We start from the raw sequence: 17,406 nt of genomic DNA on the forward strand, positions 1-17,406 counted from the left end.
TCCTGGGCATGTAAAAACTCTTTTGACATCATTATTTAGGGGCGCCCATCCTCCCAGTGGAGCCACAGCCTAATACAAAACCTTTGCAGCTGGTGAGCTCCCAAAGCCCCTTTTGGTGATTGTTTTTAAGCTCAGCATGGCAGCTTGCAGTTGTTTCTTTCCTGTTCTGGTACTCCCCCCCCGCCCCCACCAACACACACCCCACCTCACCCCTATGTTCATGTTCTTCAAGATAATAAGCCTTCTCCAGAGATAAAATCCAGGGCCGAAAATCTCTGATGGTTTCTTTATTCTCTATTCTTCCTGATTCTTTTCCATAAGTATATTAATACAGTTTATTGGAGATTTTTAAGGGAACGGTCTCACTACTTCCCTCCTCTATCCCTGTATCTCTGTCTCTGTGTCATCTCTGATGCTCACTGTCTTTAATAAACTAATTTCTTTGATAAATTAAAAAAATACTGGCAGCACTATATATTCAGAGGTAATGGGGTGACTCTCCTTTTCTATAGAGTGTTAATATGAGACAGACCTGGGATTAGATGTTCAATCTGCATTTCTGATTGTGGCCTAGTTATCAAACTTTGAAGTTTCTTCATCTCTCTCTATGTTCTCTAAAACAATGGTGGTACAAATATCCCAAGCAAGTGACAATTAATGCCTTGTTAACTCAGTGACATACTGGTTAGCAAAAGAGTCAAATTTTTTTGTTTTGTTTAACTAGCTTTATCAAATATAGGCTTATATTGGTATTATTTACAGGGAAAATATTATTTAAGACAAATCAGGTTTACTTCACTGGTATATAAAGATGGAATACATTTTAACTGAATAATTAAATAGAATATGATTTACATAAATATATATATATAATACACTGAGATGATCTGAGAAGATAGGGGACTCACATGCCAAGTTAGGCGTGGATGTTAAACTACTACAAAATACACAGAGAAACATGTTTGACTAGAAGTGCTACTTGTATTTTGAATTTAGTGAAGAAAGTATCCAACTAGGGCTAACTGGAAGTAGAAACAAAGCAGAGTAAAAAATCATCAGTGAATCTGGAAGATCTTTTCATTTTGGTTCCACTTTGGAAATTTGTGTTTCTGCAATGTGTTGACACTTGTATTAAAGTTATGTTCTAGAGTCAGTGCAGATTTTGCTTATTTTTTTGAGGGTCTACCTAACATAGTTTTATTGACCTTATGTAACTAACATTAATTCCAAGTATGCATCATACTAATTCGGTATTTGTATATATTGTGAAATGATCACCATGTGAGTCTGAAGCACTGTCTTAACAGCTATTTTCATGAATAATACTACTGCAGATGCTCTCTGCAGTTTATATAGCTGCTATATGCGTTGAAGTCACTAAATCCAACTTCAAAGACCTTCTGTAGGAAAACCCCTTGTGTAGTAAAATTTTCATTCCCCGTGTCAGTGATTAAATGGGCAGAAGAATAGTCTAGAGGTAAGAATAATAAACTTTCATTCTGGAGAGCTGTGTACTAATTTCATCTGTTACCACTTATTTTTATGACGTTGGGGTAATCATTTTACCTGTTTTTGTAAAATAAGAGGAATTATTATCTAAAATCCCTATATATTTAGCATGGTGATATCCATGTCTTTGGTATCATATTTGGTAATCATTTTACCTATTTTTGTAAAATAAGAGGAATTATTATCTAAATTATCTCTAAAATCCCTATATATTTAGCATGGTGATATCTATGTCTTTGGTATCATATTTGGTATCATACATATATACACACACCTACCTCATACTTTTATTTTAGAACTGAAATATTCAACAGGTTCATTACAAATAATTTATTTTTATTTTTATTTTATTTTAATTTTTATTTTTTTAATTTTTATTTACTTATGATAGTCACAGAGAGAGAGAGAGGCAGAGACACAGGCAGAGGGAGAAGCAGGCTCCATGCACCGGGAGCCCGACGTGGGACTCGATCCCGGGTCTCCAGGATCGCGCCCTGGGCCAAAGGCAAGCGCCAAACCGCTGCGCCACCCAGGGATCCCCCATTACAAATAATTTAAAAAGCTTCTGCATCACATATTCAAGAAACCTATTTTGAGAAGTTAATAAAAAATATTTTTATGAGTGCCTGGATGGCTCTCTGTTGGTTAAACATCTGACTCTTGATTTCGGCTCAGGTCATGATCTCAGGGTCTTGAGATCAAACCCCACATCAGACTCCCTGCTAGGTGTGGAGCTTGTTTAAGATTCTGTCTCTCTGCCTCTGTCATCCTCCCTCCGCACTTTTGTGCATAGGCGCATTCTCTATTCTTCTCTCTCTGTAAAAAATAAATAAATAATTTTTTTTAATGCACATGGACCTTAATGAGTAATAATTATTGCAAATATGATTCCTACATGATGACTAGAAGAGCCATTTCAAAAATTACCATTGGCCATAGTAAAGAATATTGGAACTAATAGATGATGTTGCAAAATATAACAAAATGAAGAGATTTTATTTCTGTTGCCAGTAATAATTTTTAAGGTAAACTTATTCTTAAAGTATAAGATATGGTAAAGTTAAAAGTCCCAAGAATACCCTTCTGTGAATTTTCACCCAAGTGAGTACACCATGTAACACACCCATAGAAAGAAGCAGAGCATTACCACTATGTTCTAAACCTTTCCCTTCTACCTCTTCATTGTCAGTATCCTCCACCAAGCTAATAGAGTGGCTTTTACATCGTAGTTTTGCCTGCTTTTGAATATGGAATCTATTGGCTTTGTTTCCCCAATGTCATATTCATGAGATTCACTGGATTTGTTGCATGTAACAATATATTGTTCATTCCTGCCTTTTGTTACATAATGTTTCCATTGTGTGACTATGCCACAGTTTGTCTGTTCTACTGTTGGATATTTGGGTTGTTTGTACTTTTTGGCCATATGTCTTCTGGTGTGTTCTGCTCATATTTTTGTTGGGTATTTTCAGTTCTACAGGTAGGACTGCAGGATCACAGGATGTGCATGTGTTCAGCTTATTCTGTAGATACTGCCAAACAGTTTCCAGAAATGTTGGTTTGTTTTTTTTTCTTTTTCCATTGAAGCATGGTTGACATTGAAATGTTGGTTCTTCATAATCCCATTGGCATTTTACAACAGTTCCATTGAATCTGTTTCTTTGTCAGCACTTGAGATTGTCTTTCTTATTTTAGTCATTGGTTGGTGATATAGCTTTGTGGTTTCAGTTTTATTTCCCTGATGACTGCTGAAGTTGAGCAGTTGTTTTTTTTTTTTTTATGTTTGCTATTCACTTGCAGTCCTAAAATAATTTTAGACACTGCATTTAAAAATAATTAAACTTTCTTATGTTAGGTAAGAGACATTGTAAATTATATATTATCTAAAACATTTGGTGTAATCACTTGCTCTAATACTGTGATGAATTGTGAAATTCATTGGAAGTCTTTTCTAACTTAATAAAACTGCTTTTTGTATTTCAGACCATAAAATTAATTTTAAATGCTTATCTTTTTAAGTGTTCTTAAGACTGTTGATACCATTTTAAAAGACTGTCAAGATGAAATAGTTTAAATAAATAGCATACATTTTTCCCCCCACCAGGATAAAAATACTCAACATGGTAGAGGATGCAACTTAATGTTGATCTAACTTTAGTTTTATTGAAGATCAGTTACACCCTTATCTCTTAACAGGGAATTTGACATTTCCTTCAGCATTATTTTTTAGAGCTGTGTTTCAGAGGTAGAGACCAACTTTTCCCTGTGTTCCTACGTTTTCCAGCTTCCCATGCAGTTATGTTGGATCCAGGTGACTAATTTTTAGCCAGTGGCCTGAGAGTGAAAATCTTGTGTGTCACTGTGGACTGAGGCACTGTTCTTGCTTCCCTGATCCTTTCTCTTGCCCTGGTGACCATGGAGGCTGTGCCCTCCAGGGTCATGCATCTAGCTGGCCAGCACTGGTCTGCGTTCCCTAACCTAATACAGTTTTGTTTCAGTGAATGTTCTACACACTTTTTGAAAAAGATACTCTGAGATCCCTGAAAGTACTTTTATGTGCAATGTTTCTGTGAGCAGAGTGCTGTCTTTCTCAAGACTTTATGGAATTCAGAGGAGATGTTTATAAGGGGAGGTAGGTTTCTGATGAGAAAGTAAGGAAGACTAGAACATTTGTTTTGCTATGCTACCAAAAGAGAAGACCACATAAAAACAAATGTTTGTTTTGAATTCCCTGAGAGACATATTTATCATTTACATGGAATCTCATCATTTTTGTATGATTCTAACTGGTTCTTCTTTTAAATTTCTTAATTTTCAACTTAGGAAGGTGACAGCTCTCCTAGGAGACACATGTCAATATATTGAAGGATTGTGAAAGTAGTATTGTAGTCTCTTAAGTACTGAATATTGTGAATACAAAGAACTCATGGCCTGAGATGACAAATACTTTATTTAAAAACAATGAAGGTCCTTTCATCTTCAGCTATCATTTTATTTTATTTTATTTTATTTTATTATTTTATTTTATTTTATTTTATTTTATTTTATTTTATTTTATTTTTGCACAAAAGCAATTTCTTTGAAAAGCTCTCATTTGCTTATTTCTTACCCTTGGCTTTGTTTTAGGAAGTATTCCCAGCAACCAAATATAAACCTGAGTTAGTACAGAGGTCAGAAGTATTTTGCATATCATCATGTGTCTGCTAACATTCTTCTATTAAACTACTTAAGCAACATGAGTAGAAAACTGGAAATGTGAGATGCGTAGCTCCAGGGAAATGATAGGACAAACTTGAAATGAATAAAAAGCATGTGATAAAAATATGCAACTCTCTGATTGACCTATTTAAATATTTTGTGAAAGATTATTGTTGGACTGTGTTCTATAAACTTGTAAAGGGAAAACCTTCTTTCCCTCCGTTTAACGTCCTTATGGTTATTGTCAAGATTAATAATCTTGCATGTAAATTTTCACAAGTATGTGTGATAGAATCGTCTCTGAAGGGTTGTAGTTAAACAGCATCAGTATGGGATAAAAAGATAAATGCTCTTTAATAAATTATGAGAATAGTTTTTTACTGGCATTCCTGGAAATAGGTGCTCTGAGGCTACTTTTTGAGTAATACTGATTTCTTTCAAGAGAAAGAAACATTCAAGGAAACAAAAATCAATACTGTCCAAAGACTGTTTTGTTGCAGAAAGAATACAGGTATTATACATGTTTTCCTAAAACAAAGGGCATAAATGAAAACTTAACACTATAAGTCTTTTTTTTTTTTAGATACAAAAAACTATTTGCTTAGTAGCATTTAGAATGTCAGCAAAACAGTGGCAACTTGTGTGTGTGTGTGCATGTGCGTGTGTGCAGTTTACAGAGGGGTATTCAGTTACCAGAGTGACAGTTACTTCATACAAGCTGCATCAGAGGCAGCTGAAGACAAGAAAACTCTGGTTCCCATAAACAACGAGCTGGAGCAGGAGCCTGCTCTCAACTGTCGCCGGCAAGGTCAGTGGCTGTCAGAAATGCCACCAGGCCAGGGCCGTCTAAAGACACAGTAGGTAGTATGTGAACTATACAAAACAAGACACTGTGCAGTTTAACAACAAATCTTACACAGCCGTGCCTTTTTTTTTCTTTAAAAGGAGTGAGTTGGCTGCAGGGGGTTGAGATGCTTTACTGGTCAGGAGGAAACCTGCCCTAGAACCAGTTTAGTCATCATTGTCATCTTCCTTTCCCTCCCCACCTTCTTTCCTTTTTGGGGGGGGGGGTGCTTTTTCAGCCTTGGTGGTGACTCCCGTTTTTGCCTCATCAAGCCTTCCTTGAGCCTGGCATGCAGCAACATCTTTTTCGTATTTTTCCTTCAGCTTGGCAACCATCTCTTCATAAGGCCACTCACTCATCATCATGCAGAGTCATTCATATCTCTTCCTGTTTCTCTGTGACATCACCATTGCATAGGCCAAGATGTTCTCCTTTGATTTGGGGCCATGCTCAGAATGAAGGAGGCCTCCTGGGATCCTTGAATTTCTTTTTTGGTTTCCCCCTGTAGGACGAAGATAAATCTTCATTTCTCTTTGGTCTTGGGCCTCATCCGCCTTTGGTGTGTCTTTAGGTTGTCCTTTCTTTTTGGCAGATGTGGTCTTCCATTTCTCTGGCTGCTTCTTCCTGTGCCCCTCCTGGCAAGTTGGCACAGAGAATGCACACGATGACATTTTGCCTCTTGCTTCTTAGGCTCTCCTTTGCCCATGTTCATTTATTTTGAGGCTCAGTGTCACATGGCGCCCTGCCTGGCCTCTGTGGTGCCCTGCGGCCTGCAGTGGCCATGAGGGAGGGAGCCAGGCATGGCCTGCAACTCTGTCAGTCTTCAGTGACCTAGGCTGGCATTTAGAGGGCCAGTTTTTTTTTCACTGAAAATGGAAAGATAAACGATTATGTGTGTGATGAAGTTAACGTCCATGAGGTATGCTTCCCAGATGTAGGGCCAACGTTCCTCTCAGAAGATATGTTTCCAGGTACTTGGTAGCCTCAACAGGTACTTAGCTGTGACTCCTCCCCTCATGTTTTTGTACTCTGGAGCTTAATAACTATGCCTATAAGACTTCCAGAGACAAAGTGTGGAGGTTTCTAGAGGCCATAGGGTAAATAATTACTCATTATCTAGCCTGTATACAGTATTTGAAATACAGAGCAAAGATAGAGGCCACAGCAGATCACCAATAAAGATTAAACTGGACACCTTAGTGTGAGAGGCAAAGGACTTGCCGATTGAATTACAGAATCAGGCAGACTTTCCAAGTGCATTTCAGCCAGCACAAGGAAGACGGTGCCATAGAGCATGGGTCTGTTTCTGCACAGTGCCAGATACTAAAGTATCTCTGTAGGCCCTACAGTTCCTTCACAACCATAGCTACTCAACTCTGCAGGAAAGCAGCCATAGACACTATCTAGAGTAATGGGTGTGGCTGTGTTCCAATAAAGCTTTATTTAGAGAAACAGGCTGCAGGCCTTGTGTGGTTAGTTTGCTGGTCTCATGTAGGAACAAAGACAAATTTGCATTTTCTACAGCAGACTAACTTCAAAAGGAAGGAAGAGGATTAGACTGAATTCCACATGCCAGGATGTTTTCCCCACATCTCTCCACCAGGAAAATGACTCCATCTCACCAGAATAGAGTGAATAAAGGGAGAGAAAGAAACCTGGGACTATGCTAATGAACTCCCCTTATAAGAAGTGAGGGAAATGTTCCTCTGACCTTCACTGTCCTTCTAGTAGACACACAAGAATCTGTTAGGCACAAAGGGCTAGTTCATACTAAAGATTCCAACTTTGAGAGTCTTGGGGTTTCAGAATTCATTTTGGCATAGTCTCATGGTCAGTCTGTTTCTGGTCGGTGGTAGTAAAACCACGTTAATGAATGCACAGGACACTTATCTTCCTGCCACCTGTGTTGAGTGAGGGCATGCATAAGGTAAGCTCTGATCACTGTTGATTAAATCATGTTTATTGGGTGCTTCTAAAGTGCCAGGCATTTTGATAGATGCTAGGTGTGCAGCAGTGAACAAGAGTGATGTGATCCTCCTCCCCCCACCCCCCGAGACCTTGTGTTGCATGATAGGAAGGGATCTGAGAAAAGACAGTGATATCTCAGTTGAACCCTGAAGGATAAGCTGGAGGTGGCCAGTAGACAGGGAGTGGGGAAGAGGAGTGTCAGCTCAGCATGTTCCCTACCAGAGCCTGTTGACCACCTTGGGGAAGGGGGAAGTGCAGGGAAGTGGGTACAGATGAGGCTGGAGAGAAGGACAATCTCATGTTGTAGGCAGGCTAGAAAGGTTGGGTTTTGTCAGAAGATCACTGAGAAGTGGACGAAGGGCTTTACGCTAGTAGATGGTGGGAATGGTTTGCACATTTGAATATATTAAGTCTGGACTGGAAGAGACCAAGATTGAAACCCTATAACTGAGCCACAGGTGGCTGTTCAGCACTGGAAATGTGGCCCATGTGGCTGAGGAGCTAGACTGGAAATTTCATTTAACTCTAATTAAAAGCAGAAGCAGTATAAAATCTTTTCCCTTCCACTTTATTGTTTTGGTAGGATTACATTTCACTTAAGCTGTTGAAATGCAACATCTAAATTGAGACGTACTGTAGGTGTGAAGTACATGCTGGATTTTGAATTCATGCTCTGGAAGAAACAGAATGTAAAATATCTCAATTCTTTTTATTGATTATTTTTTGAAATTATAATATCTTGGATATATTTGGTTAAGTAAAGATATATTATTTAAAATAATTCCACCTGTTTGTTTCTACATTTTTAAATGTGGCTTTGAGAACATTTAAAATTATGCATATGGGTTGCAGTATATATCTGTTGGACTGCTCTAGCCAGGGACCAGTTTGGAGAGTCTTGCAGGAATCCAGGTGAGCCATTGTGGTGATCTAGAGTTAGGGTTGTGGCAGCAGAGTAAGATGCAGAAATTTGAGAGCTGTCCAGGAAGTAAAACAGAATTTGGCATCGATTAAGTAAGATTTAATTGTAAGGAAGAAACAGGAAGCCTCCGAGTACTAAAAATATAAGGAAATATATACTAGTAACTGAATGGCAAACTAAGCAAACAATAGTGTGTGTTATTTTTCATTGACAGGTGAACAAAAACGATGTAAGTTGAAATGATTTTTCTGCTTCTACTGGATTTTTTAAAGCATTTTAATATATGTAGCTAAGTAGGTTCTAGCTAGGAATTGGTTCTTTAGAGAACCAATTTTGGTTTTCTTAGATTGTAGCCAGACTAAATTTTACAGTGTAATGATTTACCATCTTTATATTTGTCATCTCCTTCGATCAGTTACCAAGTGGGGACTGGGACACGGGTTTTTTTATGTAGTTTTGAGTAGATAAGTTCTCTAGACACCCTCTGATGTGATAATTGAAACTTATTTACACTTCTCTTTAAGATTAAGTTTATTCCTATTAGAAGAAGCAGGACTTTATTTACATTTGAAGGCTTACTAGACCCCCTCTAATTTGAAGTTGAAGTCCTAAAAAATATCTGATGGATGTTAGATGCTTAATACTTTCTCCTATTGTCCTCCTAAGAAATAGGATGCATTTCTAGCTTCATTTTCCAGTCTCTTAAGCTTATGAAAGTAGTCGAGACAGTTTGTTGACCCCAAAGAGACCTTTTAGTCTCTGGCTTGTTAGACAACTAGGGCTGACTCTTCATTGGCATTCAGATCACAGGCAGCCACTGGGCTCAGTGCAAAGCCAAGCGCAGCTTTAGGATTTAGACAAAGCCACTCTGGCAGAGGAACCCAGTTGTCAGGGTAGCTGGCTGTATTGTAAAGAACTGTTGCATAATAGGGAGGCCAAGTAGGACTAGTAGGATGCAAATGTGAAAAAAATGGTGGCGCTAACCTGCAAAAACAAACATTTCTTTTTTGGTGAAGAGTCTGTTCTTTGTTGCTTTCTGCTGTTTAACTTCCCTGGTCTGTAGATGCAGTTGATGGAATTTGGGCGTGTTTACCTCAATCTCTGGTCCTAACGCTACTATGTTATTTTAAAAGAAGCAGCTAATTTGTACGAAGGGACCAAAGTACTACAGTGTTTTGGAATCTTCGTCATTTACAAGTGTGTCCTACTTTAGCCTAGACTGGTATTTGTTTGTGACTTTGATTCTCATATTCGGACGTGGAATCATTTTGACTCTTGATTTCGTTTCTTTTGATTCATAGCGAAGTCTTATCCTCATTGCTGCCACCCAGTCATTTGCCCCAGTGGACGCAGTTGTCCTCCTAGTTAGCATGGAGTCTCTGTGGGCTCAAGAAAAACATGTGGAAGGCCTGACAACAAGAGTTCAGCTTTATTTTATATGGTCTCATTACGGAAATGTACCCTTTCCTAGTCTCTCTTGCTCCCTTCATCCCTGTCTTAAGTGTCCATTTTTTTTTTCTCTTGCTTGCTATTTCTTTCTCCTGCTTTTTCTCTGTACTTTTCAGCTTCCTTAGCAGAGTACAGTGGAGTCCATACTTGGGTAAGTGCTGTGGGAGGAAAAGAGGTATGACTGTAATAATACATGAAGGGTCCTCTGCCTAGAGTTGAGGTCAGGGAGCAACGAAGAGAGCTGCACTTTTAAAAGTGGTGACTACTTGCCCAGCTCTGTGTCCCACACCTCGCGTGACCACTGTCCTTTAATTTTCTTAGCAATCTTGTGAAGTGAGCACCATCAGAAGCCTTGTCTTGCAGGTGGGTGTGCTGAGGCCCAGAAGAACAAAGTGACTTGTCCAAGCTCGTGTAGCTTGTGTGCAGCAGGATCAAGAAGGGCGTCCTGGAGGCCATGAAGAAGGAACAGCCCAGACTGAAGGAAGTGGAAGAGTGACTGTGTGAAGGGAAGCAGGTTGTTGGAAGTGGCCTAGCCAGTGTGACAGGATGGGATCCAGACCTTTCTGGAAGGAAAAGGCAATCTGTAAGGACTGGGGAGAGTTCCTGAGGAAGGGATGGGTAGGAGAGGGTGCTTAGGAGATAGCTGCTCTCCATTTACATCATGTTGTACAAATGCTCTTGAAGTTTGCCATACGTGGCCATGAAGTATCATGAAGTGCTGGCCCTGTAGGCACTGTTCATTGAACAGGTGGAAGGAAAGTAGCAGGATGTGGCGGGCACTGGGCTGAATGGAATCAGGTGGACTTTGAGGGTTTTTAAAGGAGGTAAATCTTGAGCAGAGTCTTCGTAGCTCTCTGTTCTGTTTTGTTCTAAGGTACCTCGATGGTCTCATTTAGGAGTCAGGATTCTACTTCTTTCTCTTAACTCTGAGCACTTTCCATGGGTCCCAGTTTCTTTAAGATTGTCCTATGACTGTATTCGTCATTCTTGTTTTGCTTTGCCTTTGAAGAAGTATCTTTAGACCCAATCTGCTCTAGGCCAGTATTTTCCTGACACTCACACTTTTACCAGTTGTGCATGCCCTCCCTTCCTTGTTCTTCATTCTGTTTTTTTTTTTTTTTTTTTTTCAGGGCTGTGCTTCCTTTAGCCTCCTTTATTATTAGAACCTTTCTTTTCTGGTGGATTTTTGTTTACATTGGGCATCAAGTGCAAACATTTGAGGCTTTTTGCTTTTTCCTTGATCGCAGTTCTTAGGAATTTGAATGTTGATCATTATAGCTGATACTAATTGGGGATTGCCATTTCTAACACATATTTATCACTCACCACAGTATGTGCCAGGCACTGTGCTTCTTGCTTTATATGTATGATGTAATTTAAGCCTTCAGTTATGCTCTCATTTACTTACTCACACATTCATTCATTCATGAGTTATTTATTGGTCAGTCTTTACTGTTCTCTGGAAACACTGGGTAGGCCCAGGAGATACACTGACACGCAGGGCTGAACAGTCTCCACCTACATAGACTTGATGGCGTATCTGTCACTGGTTTGAAGTTTAGGAGCATCAGCCCTCCCCAAGTTTTCTTATTGAGAAGCCCTGCCATGTATGACTTTCATGTTTTGGGGTTTTTTTGTATTAAGGTTGGGAAATCTTGATTATTTAAAAAAGATTTTATTTATTTAAGGAAACACGAGAGAGCGAGTGAGAGTACAGCAGGGCAGAGGAAGAGGGAGAAGCAGACAATACACTGAGTAGGGAGCCTGACGTCGGGCTCGATCCCAGGACCCTGGGATCATGACCTGAACTGAAGGCAGATGCTTAACCTACTGAGCCACATAAGTGTCTGAAACCTGATTTTAGATGGATGCTTGTAGCTCTGTAGATAACAATTTGGTTACTCCATACTTTTTGTGATGGTTAGGCTTTTGTTCTTGGCATTCTGAATTTTCCTTCTTTTCACTCTTTTGCATTTGTGCGCTCTATTCATACCATGTAGTTATCACATGGCCCTCTTAGGTCCTGACTTTTAACTGCTGTGTCATATGCCATTTGAATAGATGGCTCTGCATTTTACTTATTCTTTTTTAAAAAAATATTTTATTTATTTATTCATGAGAGACACAGAGAGAGAAAGGCAGAGACACAGGCAGAGGGAGAAGCAGGCGCCATGCAGGGAGCTCGACGTGGGACTCGATCCTGGGACCCCAGGATCATGCCCTGGGCTGAAGGCAGATGCTAAACTGCTGAGCCACCCAGGCTGTCCTAACTTTCTTCCTTTTCTTTTTTCTTTTCTTTTCTTTTCTTTTCTTTTCTTTTCTTTTCTTTTCTTTTCTTTTCTTTCTTTTCTTTTTTCTTCTCTTTTCTTTTCTTTCTTTTCTTTCTGTTTTCTTTCTTTCCTTTTTGCATTTTACTTATTCTTTAATTGATGGACTTTAGAATACTTCCTCTTCCAAAAACTTCTGTTTTTCACTACTATAGTAATTTTGGTCTTCTCTGAGTCAAAAACATGAATAGCTTTTGAAAAAGAACTCTCTCTTATTAATATAGCTTTAAAACAAAAGTTTGAGTTGCGCTTTAGTATTTTTGGGTGGGGTGTTCTACAGGAGGCTCTGGTTTAATTAGTTTAAGTTGACCCTATTCTCTCCTTTTTATATCTTCAAAGTGAAAGCCGTGAAATGTTGGTCACTTAGGGTGCATAAGCTGGCATAGCATAGTGGCGAACAGGTAAAAGGAAACAAAATGTAGGAAAGCAGCTAATTATAGTAATTGCAGCTGGTTTCAAAGTACTTCTAACAGTTTGTGCATAATGCTTACTTGAAAGCATCAAATGGGTGCGAGTTGTGAAATAGAACACCTGTTTGTTGTTGAGCATGTGTTTATGCAGATGATTGTTGTTGTCAAAGCACCTTGATGTAGAGTAGTCCTGTTTACATTTACGGTCTCCCCAAAGGATTAACAGTGTTCTCTCAATAAATTTGCAGTCTATTCTCCTCTCAAAGGCTGCTGTTTGGAGGGTGGTGTGAAAGAGGCAACAAGTGCTTGCTAATCACTTGAATATACATAATTAGCTACAGTCTGGTGCACTGGATTCTTTGTCAAACCGTAACAATGCTGATTGGCAAGAGCATATCACAATAGTTGTGTTACCATCTAGCTTTGAGGATACTTGTTGTTTGTTCATTGGTATTTATTATTTTTCTGAATTTGAGCGTATTTCTCAGTACACAGGCTCTTCTTGTTCTTTTTCAACGAACCAGTGTCAGTTACACAATAGTTCTTTAAAGTCACCTTGGAGCAGTAATGTGGCAAATTTCTAGACCAATTAGGGTTTAGAGTTATTATTTAAAGACAAATTTGATGTATTTAGTAATTCCAGAGATTGAGAAATACTTAAGCTTGTTGGGTAAATAAGCTCATTCCACATTGGAGCATTTTTAAACCTATTAGAAAAAAAGGTAAGTTTAAGATGAATAATGGATCTTTCCTGTAAGCGAATATGTTCTCTTTCTAGTGTTCTAGCTTAGCATCCCATTATTGTAGGAATTATTTAGACCTCAAGTTTTGCATCTTGAACTATACATGGGTGCAGACAGGGTCACTGGCTTTGCAAATAGCCTTCTATGGAAGCTGTTAGTCTGTGGTAATAGTTTTCTTTTCCTGCTCCCTCCCACATTCAAATCCATGCAGCCTTCCCTTCCTGATCCCTTTAAATAGTGGACAGGTGGTCAGTCACTAAGTTAGCATTCTAGAGGTCTGAGACTTTCCTCCCTGTATTATAAAATATTCTGGTAGCGGGACGCCTGCATGGCTCAGTGGTTGAGCATCTGCCTTTGGCTCAGGGCATGATCCCAGAGTCCCGGGATTGAGTCCCACATCAGGCTTCCTGCAATAGAGCCTGCTTCTCCCTCTGCCTATATCTCTGCCTCTCTATGTCTTTCATGAATGAATAAATAGAACCTTTTAAAAAATATTCTGGTAGTGCCATCAGACTTCAGAAGTTCTAATTTAGAAGTATTAATAAAGAAGATGCTTTTTATATAGATTAGAAAGGAAGCTTTTTAACTTTATGTCCCCAGGAGGTTGTAGTGTTGACCTATGTGAGAATTCTACAGGTGGTTGGCAGAGCTGTCTACAACCCAGTGCAACATTTCCCAAAGTATGACATTTAAAAATTATTTTAGGTGGTACCTAGGGGGACTTTTACATTTTATTCAATCTTTATTTTTACATATTAGAATAAAATTAGTCTATCAGACCTGTCCTTCCCTGTGTGGAAATCAACAGTCTGCCCCCAAATGAGAGCAGAAATAGTTTCCTCAGAGTTTGTATAGCATAAGGAGTCAGCCACCTTTAACCTGTCTCTGACTCAAAGGCAGGTAGAAGAGTAGGAAAGCTTCATAGCAAGAATAGGGAAGGCTCCAGGTGTGCCCTGATGGGCTATTGTTAGCATGAGGAGATGGGCATCTTACATGATTGGTTTGGGAAGCCTGTTTAGCTTTTACTGGTTGGTCGCAGCTGGACGCAGGGGCAGAGATTTGGGAATGGGCCAAGTCTTTACTGTTCTGGGCAGATTGCTGCAGAGCTTGTGATTTTTGTCTCCCCAGGCTGGTTGTAGGAGTTGGGGGGCAGAGTTTTGTTGTCACATATAATCTGGCCACTGTCTGTGTTCATAGCCCCTTAGTAGCTAGTATTGCAAGGTGAAACTAAATCTATTTAGGGAAAATATATGTACACCTATATAAAGAAGCATATTAAATAGATAATACAGATGGCATTTGGACATGGCAAAAATTTTGAAGGTGGTAAATGAAATTGGAGAAGAAAACTAAAAATTGGAAGACTATAATTATGTATTAGGCTTTTCACTAAATGGTTTCTGTGTTTTATTTCATTTCATCCTCTTAATCACTCTATAGGTAGAATATTACACCCTTGAAATGAAATATGAGGATCCTGAAATTTGAGGTAAAATGTGAAGCAAATGGTCCAGGGTTGTACAGATAATAAACAGAGGGGCTGAAATGATAAACTAAAGCTTCTTGAGTTCAAAGGCATTGGTCGAAAAGGAGGAATGAACCCTTCCGTGAACCGAGATACTGGCTGTGTAAAAATTACCTTTCAGTTTTCCACTTCTGGGGCCTTCTGTTTTCTCTTTTTCTTCACAGAACACTCTTTTTGCCTGAAGCGGGTCTAAATCATAATTTCTTTCTCACAATTTTTAAATGTCTGTGGCTGTTAGTCTTCAGTGCTATGGCTCCATGCTCCTTGTTTGAGGCTGGCCTTGCCGCGTGCCTTAGAGGATGCTTTTGCTCATGGTTGTCACCTCTGCTTTGAGATCATTCAAGAAGTCATGTGGGTCTTGCCCTTTACCTCTTCTCTTGCCCCCTCAGTTCTTGCTGCTATATATTAAAGCAAATATTCTCTGCATCCTCGGAGACTTCACTGTGGCCTTTATCATGAGTGATGCCGTTATGCCATTTAGCTTAAAAGTGTGGGTTGTGGGAAACATGAATGAACCCTTCCACCACCGTATCTAGTTGCAGCAGGCGTTGCACTCCTTTGCTTTCACTCTAGATTGTGATGAATTGCTTTTAATGCCCCAGATACGGACATACTGGTTTTTTACTTATATAAAAAATAACCCAAGGATGGTTTTGAAACATAAGTATTTAATCATGTTAGGAGGGAGTAAGTACAGAGGCAGGCACTGAAAACATAGACAATGTGAAAACAAATTGTTTTATTCTGGTATTTAAAATGACCCGTTCAGGGGTGCTCAGGTGGCTCAGTCAGTGAAGCACAGGACCCTTGTGCGCGCGCTCTCTCTCTCTCTCTCTCTCTCTCAAAGTCTTTTAAAAAAATAAAAATAAATAAAATGACCCATTCATTGGGGGGAAATTTTTAAAAATATCTATAAAGAAGAGGGAATCCCTGGGTGGCTCAGCAGTTTAGTGCCTGCCTTCAGCCTGGGTGTGATCCTGGAGTCCCAGGATCAAGTCCCACATTGGGCTCCCTGCATGGAGCCTGCTTCTCCCTCTGCCTGTGTCTGTGCCTCTCTCTCTCTGTGTCTCTTATGAATAAATAAATAAAATCTAAAAAAAAAGTCTATAAAGAAGAAAATTATAATCTTTTATAATCCTCCTATCCCCAGAGTTAAGGTTTTATATTTTGTGTTTTTTTCATTTTTTGTCTATACATGTATTTATATGTATTTGAAATCCAACATGTGGAATTTTATACCCTGCTTTTTTCTTTTAACACTATAAACATTTTCCCATGTTGTTAAGGACTTTTCATAAGCATTTTATATCATATTGTAATAGTTCTCCTTTATCATTACATAGTTAAGATCATTCCTGTATTTTTTTTTTAGATAGAGTTTTGCAAATGAAATTACTGGCTCAGTGATAGTAATTTTTATATTTCTTTGTAATGTATAAAGTGCTTGATCTGGAAAGGTCATACCAGTTTGTATTCCTGCCATGTACTAATGTTTAGAACAGCGCGTTTACTGTTCTTTTCTTTTCCTGTGTAGTTTGGATGCCATCCGTCTTCATTTTCTCTAAGCCTCTCAATTATGTCATCCCTCTCTCGAAGTGCAGGACCCTCCCTCACTACCTTCTGTAATCATCCACACCAGCATCTCAACATGACCTTGTACCTTCCATCTGAAAAACAAATGCCCTCTCCCTAGACACGTGCTACCCATTCCAGCTCCCTCCTCTATTACTGCTTCCCCTTTTAATACAATTTCTTGAATACTTTGTCTATATCCCCAGCCTAGACTCTCTTACCTCGTGGTTACCGTTCTACTTTCTAGCCCACTCCAGGCTAGTTATATTTCTTACCACTTCGCTGGAAAAGCTCTTGTCAGAATCACACATGACATCTATGGTTCTCATCCATTGGACGTTTTTTTTTTTTTGCTCCTCTTTTACTTCTTACTATCATTCAGCACAGTTAGCAACTGCTCCTTGTTGAAGCACTTTCTTATCTTTGCGTCTTCTAACTCATTGGCCATTCCCTTTTTTATTGGCTTTTGAAACTCTGGCTGAGGCCTAGATAATCAGAAGGCTTGTGCCTCAACCTAGGGCTCTTTCCCTAAAGACAGCTAGAACTCCTTAGGTGCTTTTTTCCCTAAGAACCTCCTTCTTCTCCTAGGAAGTCTGGCATTTGATTCCTGCCTTAAAGTCTGTGGACTGTTAATGGGTTTGTAATTTTAAGGCTATGTGCTTTAAACTCAATCTTAGAAAATTCTAAGATTTTAGTTTTCTGAGGTTTTCTTTCAACTGGTTATCCTTTGAACATTAAAGAACTGACAGCATGACCAAAACTGTTTTCTTTTTTTTTTTAATTTTAATTTTAATTTTTATTTATTTATTTTTTATTTATGATAGTCACAGAGAGAGAGAGAGGCAGAGACACAGGCAGAGGAAGAAGCAGGCTCCATGCACCGGGAGCCCGACGTGGGACTCGATCCCGGGTCTCCAGGATCGCGCCCTGGGCCAAAGG

At 39.1% G+C, this 17,406-nt stretch overlaps 1 protein-coding gene and 1 pseudogene across 2 annotated transcripts in view; one reads left to right on the forward strand and one right to left on the reverse strand.

Annotated features, from left to right (window-relative positions):
• LOC121472809 overlaps window positions 1–6,257 on the reverse strand; it is a 41,865-nt pseudogene extending 35,608 nt beyond the window's left edge.
• The window catches only part of AKT3 (AKT serine/threonine kinase 3), a 313,971-nt gene that overhangs the window by 88,782 nt on the left and 207,783 nt on the right, over window positions 1–17,406 (forward strand). The window lies entirely within an intron of this gene.

Source organism: Vulpes lagopus, chromosome 1 (assembly GCF_018345385.1).
Source record: "Vulpes lagopus strain Blue_001 chromosome 1, ASM1834538v1, whole genome shotgun sequence".
In the NCBI taxonomy this organism is placed as follows: domain Eukaryota; kingdom Metazoa; phylum Chordata; class Mammalia; order Carnivora; family Canidae; genus Vulpes; species Vulpes lagopus.